Raw genomic sequence first — 6,000 nt, 5'->3', positions numbered from 1 at the left:
TCCGCAAATTACCACCGAGCGCCAGGGTCGTAATGAGGGCCTATATTTGTAGTTCTGTACATTGCACATGAGAATGACCCCATTACAGATCGCAGGCCATTGGATGTCCAGAAAGAGTCCAAGGGTCGGGGAATATGTCATGAGACGCATCAGAGAGGAGTGCATCAGTGAGGAGGTGATCTCATTGCCATGATGTAGGATTGACCACATTGACAGCTCATGTGTGTTATCGGTCAACAGTGGGAGAGTGAAGAGGGGACATAGATAGTTCTTGCAACCCTGGCACGATCTTAAGCACAGAGCAAAGGCAAAACTGTCCATGTGCCACAGAATAAAGCTACCTGGTGGTTTTGCTGCTGAATGATGTTTCTTGCACATCTTCATCCTTCCTCTGATGTGTGCGGTGCCTCCTGTGCCAGGAGTGGGGCTGGTGTTAAAGTGGAGGGATGTTCACACACATCAGTGACTGAAGATGTGGAATCCAAGGTCCTGGCAGCTGTCATCTATGGCAAGATGAAAGGCATCACTGCAGCAAGGACGAACTGCTAGTTTCGCAACACAGCAACAACATCCCACTGGTAGGCAGCCAGGTTCTCAATGATGGAGTCCTGCTTCTGCTCCATGGACTTCAGGACAGTTTGGATAGCCCCCAGCCTGTTAGCAACCTTGCTGGTGGCACTTTGGCAGGGCATTTGTTCATGCCTGTGCCTCATGATACCAGGGATGACGGCCAGGGACTGCTGCAGTCGATGGAGCGGGAAGTAGGTGCCTCTGATGGCAGCAGAGTTGTCCTAATTGGGACTGAGGTACCTGTTGACTCCCACTAGGCTGCCCGCCATTGGTCTCCAACCCCACCTTCACCTGCTGTGCCAGCCCTTGCTGGACTCCTACTGCTGCAGATAGGAAAATGGTGTCTGGGTTTGGGAAACCATGGCGCAGGGTGAGCTAGCAGGTGGGTTGTGTTCTCTGTTGGGTGGGTCATCTGGAGACCCTGCAACACTGTGTGTCCTCCCTGCAACTGGAGATAGTGTCCGGATGGCACCCTGGATTTGCTGGAGAGTGTCAGGATTGATCTTTGGCAGCTGGCCATCAACATCATCGGAGAAGTCCTGAACATCCAGCTCGGTAGGAAGAATGTCATCATTCTCTGTAATGAGATAGAGATATGTCAATGTTGATCTGTACTATCTGTTTACATGAGTCATCAGGATGCTAATCATGGTGTTTTATTTACATGACACAGAGCCACACGTCAGTTCCCTCATTTACGGGCCCCTGGTGGCACACTGCGCCACCAGTGCATAATTTTTGTAAACCCCTCCCCCCGGCACATTATGCCAGTCCACATTTACTAGTCCAGTACAAGCCATCTTGCCTGTCTTTTCATGGGCTTCTGCTTATGGCTCCTTTCATGCATTACACTGCGTGGCAGTTGCGTGCCATTGGTGTTGTTTGTGGTGTTCCCACAGAACACACAGGTAACCCACCCAATTTCTGATGCCGTTATAGTTTTACACGTCTGGGATTGCTTCAATTTCATTTGCTACCTCAGGGGTGACATTGAAGTGACAGGAGGGTGAGTGAAATCTTTGTTTGTCCAGTAATTTCATGTTTCTATGTGTGGTGCATTGTTCATCACACATAGTAGGACAAAAACAGCACTTGTGCTTGCTGTTATGCCGGAAGGTGACCCTTTGTGCACAACAGCAATCATCCCCACAACACAGGCCCCCTTGCAGCATAGTGCAGGTGTGCCTGCATAGGCATATGGCAGCAAAATGTGTATTAGCACAGATGGCATAACATTAATGCCCCATATGTTGTGTGTATGTTGCATTAGGGCCCTTTCCCAGTGGTGCAGAGAGGCTTATCCCAGCCCTTGGTGCCCCCCATGCAGAACAGGCCTGGTACATGATGACCAATGAGAGTTAGACATGGACAGATGGTACAGTTGCCACAGTGAAGGTAGTGGTGTGAGGGTTGTGATGTGGTCTGTGGATATAGGGGGCGATCAGTGCACATTACATGTGTTTGGTGTTTTGCCATTATTGTGTCCCAATGCAACCCTTTCGTATGCATACAGTGCCACCTATGTGCCTCCCCCTTATGCCATTGGTTAGTTACAACATTGTCCCCTGCTGCGACTTACCCTGTGTTTGTTGTTGCTCATCATTTGCAGCGGTGTCCTGTCCCTGGACTCTGGTCACCAACTCCTCAGGGATAACCGTTGCCACCATCTCCTCCAACTCCACCAGCTGCTCCTGGGGTATGGGACTTCCACCTCTGGTCTACAGTGCTGCCTTTTGGTTGTTGGCCAATTTCTCCTTAGTTATGAGCTTGCAATTGTGCTAGCGCTTCTTATAATCCGCCACAGTCCTTCTGACCTCAGCCACACTGTTGACTTATGGACTGTCATATTGCCTCCTTCCTACATAATGGCCATTTAGTGGTGACGAAGAGCTTTGTTGGTGCTCCGTCACCTCACTGATCGAGATGTTGTTCTCCTCCTCACTGAAGCAACACTTCCTCTTCCTTTTCCCCTCCTTCTGGTTGTCTGTTTGAACATCCTGGCTAGTACTTGACTCATTGGGGTCTCTCTGGGGTCTCTCCTATCCTGGATTCTCTATTTTCTTAACTTGTGGCTTCTGTTTGGCATTTTCGCAGGCTTTTTTTGGAAGCTTTTAAGCCAGAAAGTGACGCAATCACGATTTGCATCATATTACATGCCACTAGTCAGGATAGTGCCACTTCTGTGGCATTAGCACAATTTTTTTGCAAAATGTCACACAGTTTAGCGTAATTTATTTTTGGTGCCAACATTTCCTTACTGCCATGGTGCACTGTTTTGCAAATATGGCGCATGCATGGTGGTGAGAAATGTCTTTGCACGGCATTAACATTTTTGACGTACAACAGGGCGAGCGCAGTTGTGCGTCATTTCTTGTAAATATGCCTCTCAGCCCTCTGTCCTCACAAAGAGTAAAAAATATATATAAGGGACAGGGTAGGGATACAATGCTCCCCCACGCCTGGTAAAACCCTAGGGTAGGGGAGGTCCCGGGGATATGTTACAATGTATTTTTAATGTGGAGGGGCATGTGGCCCTCCCTCCCAGAGCCTTTTCTAGGCCCCTGGAATCCCATTCTCTGGGGCCAATTCTTCTCTAATGGAGAGGGAGGGCATGTGTTCCCCCCTCATGAAATTATGGTATGGCCCTTGGACCCCATTTCAAGGGACACCAAGTGTAGGCAGGGGCAAAGTCTGCGTTTCCACCCAGCGGGAGCAGAAAGGTGAGAGTGTGAGTTAAAGATACTTTAGGGCACTAGTTATAGTTACACGAGATAACTATAACTGCGGAATTTCAGTGGGTTTGTTTGTTTAAAACAGTATGTTTTAACTTAAATTTTCACTTAACTATAACATCCTTTTTGAAAAAAAAAAAATCACAGTGAATATAAATATATGATGTGATGTAAAGAGTTAAAATAATTTTACCATGAGGTGGTAATTACCAGAAAAATCACAGTGGTTTGCTCACCAATAAAAATATAGCCGGAAGTGGTCAGGGTAGGTTCTTTAGAAATGACAACCAGGCATAAGTGTGTTTCCTGTTGAAGATCAGTGAGCCTGTGAATATGTTATACGGATAATTACATCATACCAAAAGTTGTGTCATTTCTGCAGAGTGCAGGAAATTATACTCACTGTTTTCGAGATTTGCTCCAAATTCAAAAGCACCTGGAAGACGTTGAGGTGAAGTGGCAGACGCAGTGAAACTCTGTACAGAACTGTGAAGACGTAATGGTGTGCATCACAAAAAGAGACTAAGGACCAACACTGTTTGGCATTAGGTATGCCATATTGCTTCTTCTTGTTACAATCACACCAAATTGAATCACACAATTGGAGTTTGTCATATGTGTGTGTTTCCCCTCTTCTTTAGATATAGTAGACTTTTTCATTTTTTCTGGTGTTTTGAGGATGTATTTAAAAATTAGTACTAACAGCCATTAATTTGGCAGAAGAATACTTGTATGTGTTAAGAACAGGCATGGCTCTGTCTTTCAGTAAGGAGGATGTGTCCACTGTGAGAATGTGGTTTATTAGTTGGGGTGGATTAGTGTTCACAACAAGTAATAAAGTCAATGTCTTACTAGGTCTAGTCAAAGGTTTTGGTAATTTAAATCTGCGCTCAACCCCTTGTAGATGTGGCATAGAGCAAACAGGCTTAACTTAGAGAAAATGTGTAAAGCATTTAGAAGTACCAAAAACAGTTAAAACGTCAAAAACACAACACAATAAATATACCACTCCAATTTAAAAAGCTAGAGAAAAATGTGATAAACAAAATTACACCAAAATGACAAAACTCCAAAAAAGGCAATTTGAGATACTAAGTTTTAAAGTGAAAATAGTGCAAAAAAGCACAATGCACTTCTGGCATGTTACTTCCTTCACATGAATCAACTCCCAACAAGGTCAATGAATCTGTGGACCCAGCATAAGGGTGTGGAGAACAAGTCATCAAATTTACAATATAAACCAATTTAACTACACATTATGACCAATGGGGCCGTACAATGAAAACTCCAGTAGGAAATAACGTTAAGGAGTTTTATTTCAAGCTTAAACTCAAAGTCATGTAGACAATTCTCAAGACAAAGATATAAAGATACAGAATCACCAAGGGCTGCCCAAGGCAACGAAATAAGTTTAAATGGACTAACATTAAAAGAACTAAGCACTCTACTATTACAAGACAAAACATCAGAAGAATAACTTGATGTACAGAAAACAAGTGTTGCTCAGTTTTAAAAAGCATTAAGGCAATTTAACTTATCTTAATGCAGATACTTTGGGCAAGGGAAACCCCTACAGATTAGCCCATCAGGAACGAGCTGGGCGGAACACATGTGGGCAAAAGACAAAGAGGGTAAAAAGGGCAAAAATAATTTAAAAAAAGATAATCTTGAGCAACAGGTCACTAACTAAAGTGGGCAAAAAGTAAATACAAAGGGAAGGTGTTAGCATTTCAGAAGCTTGGTCAAGAGTCTTCTTCTGTGGGTCAGGCAAAAATCTCTAATCCTCAGCAAGGCATTTCAAAGGGAAAAGGGCAAAGAGGATTATATCTCTCAAGACATTCATCAAACAGAAGGGGATGGGGCAGACAGCTGGAAAGGGACAGTGCATCTTCTGCACCAGATTATTCTGACTGTAGTCCTGCTGGATGAAAGGTGCATTAAAGTTCATAGGGCAAAATTATTTGTCAGTCCATCATTCCACATGATGATGAAGGTGTAACATCCAATAGAAAACAATCATGCAACTCTTACTGAAACATGGGTGCAGATTCTCAAGTTTGTCATGGGAACTGTGTCCATCTGTACTCTTTCATGCAAAATTGTAACAATTGTATATATTTTCAGTCCACAGTCCTAAATGTTCCATCCTCAAGGACGACTTCCAAGGCTAACTATGTATAAAACATCTATTACCAAACTAGCATTCTCATGAGAACGAAATCTGGAAGAAAGGCTTACATTAGCAAGATGACTAGACATTTGCTGCACAGCCATGAATTCAGAGCCTAACAGGACTCACTTACGCAAGTGAATTACAACAGCACATTAATACATTCAAATATAATACATATAACACACAAATTATAACTTCAACGTTAATAAACTTCCATTAGCATTAGCCGTTCAATAACTTTTTAAGTAGAAAATACTCTGTTAATACACTTCTATTAATGTGGCATAGAACTACATTAATCTACCTTAGCATACGAATTTAACACATTTCTCCACCGAAATCTAATATCGTTTTAAAGCATACTATTAGTTTACCCTCTAAAATTAACATATTGACAAATTAAATCTTCAAACACGTAATTTAATATCTATACCACACAGGTTTGAAACGTTAGCTAGACTAGAGTGAATGCACACTGACATGGCTTCTCAGTACATTCCTTTACAATCAAACTATTAGTATTTT

The sequence above is a fragment of the Pleurodeles waltl genome, chromosome 1_2 (genome assembly GCF_031143425.1).
Source record: "Pleurodeles waltl isolate 20211129_DDA chromosome 1_2, aPleWal1.hap1.20221129, whole genome shotgun sequence".
Taxonomy (NCBI): Eukaryota; Metazoa; Chordata; class Amphibia; order Caudata; family Salamandridae; genus Pleurodeles; species Pleurodeles waltl.
Note: the sequence above shows the minus strand (reverse complement) of the source record.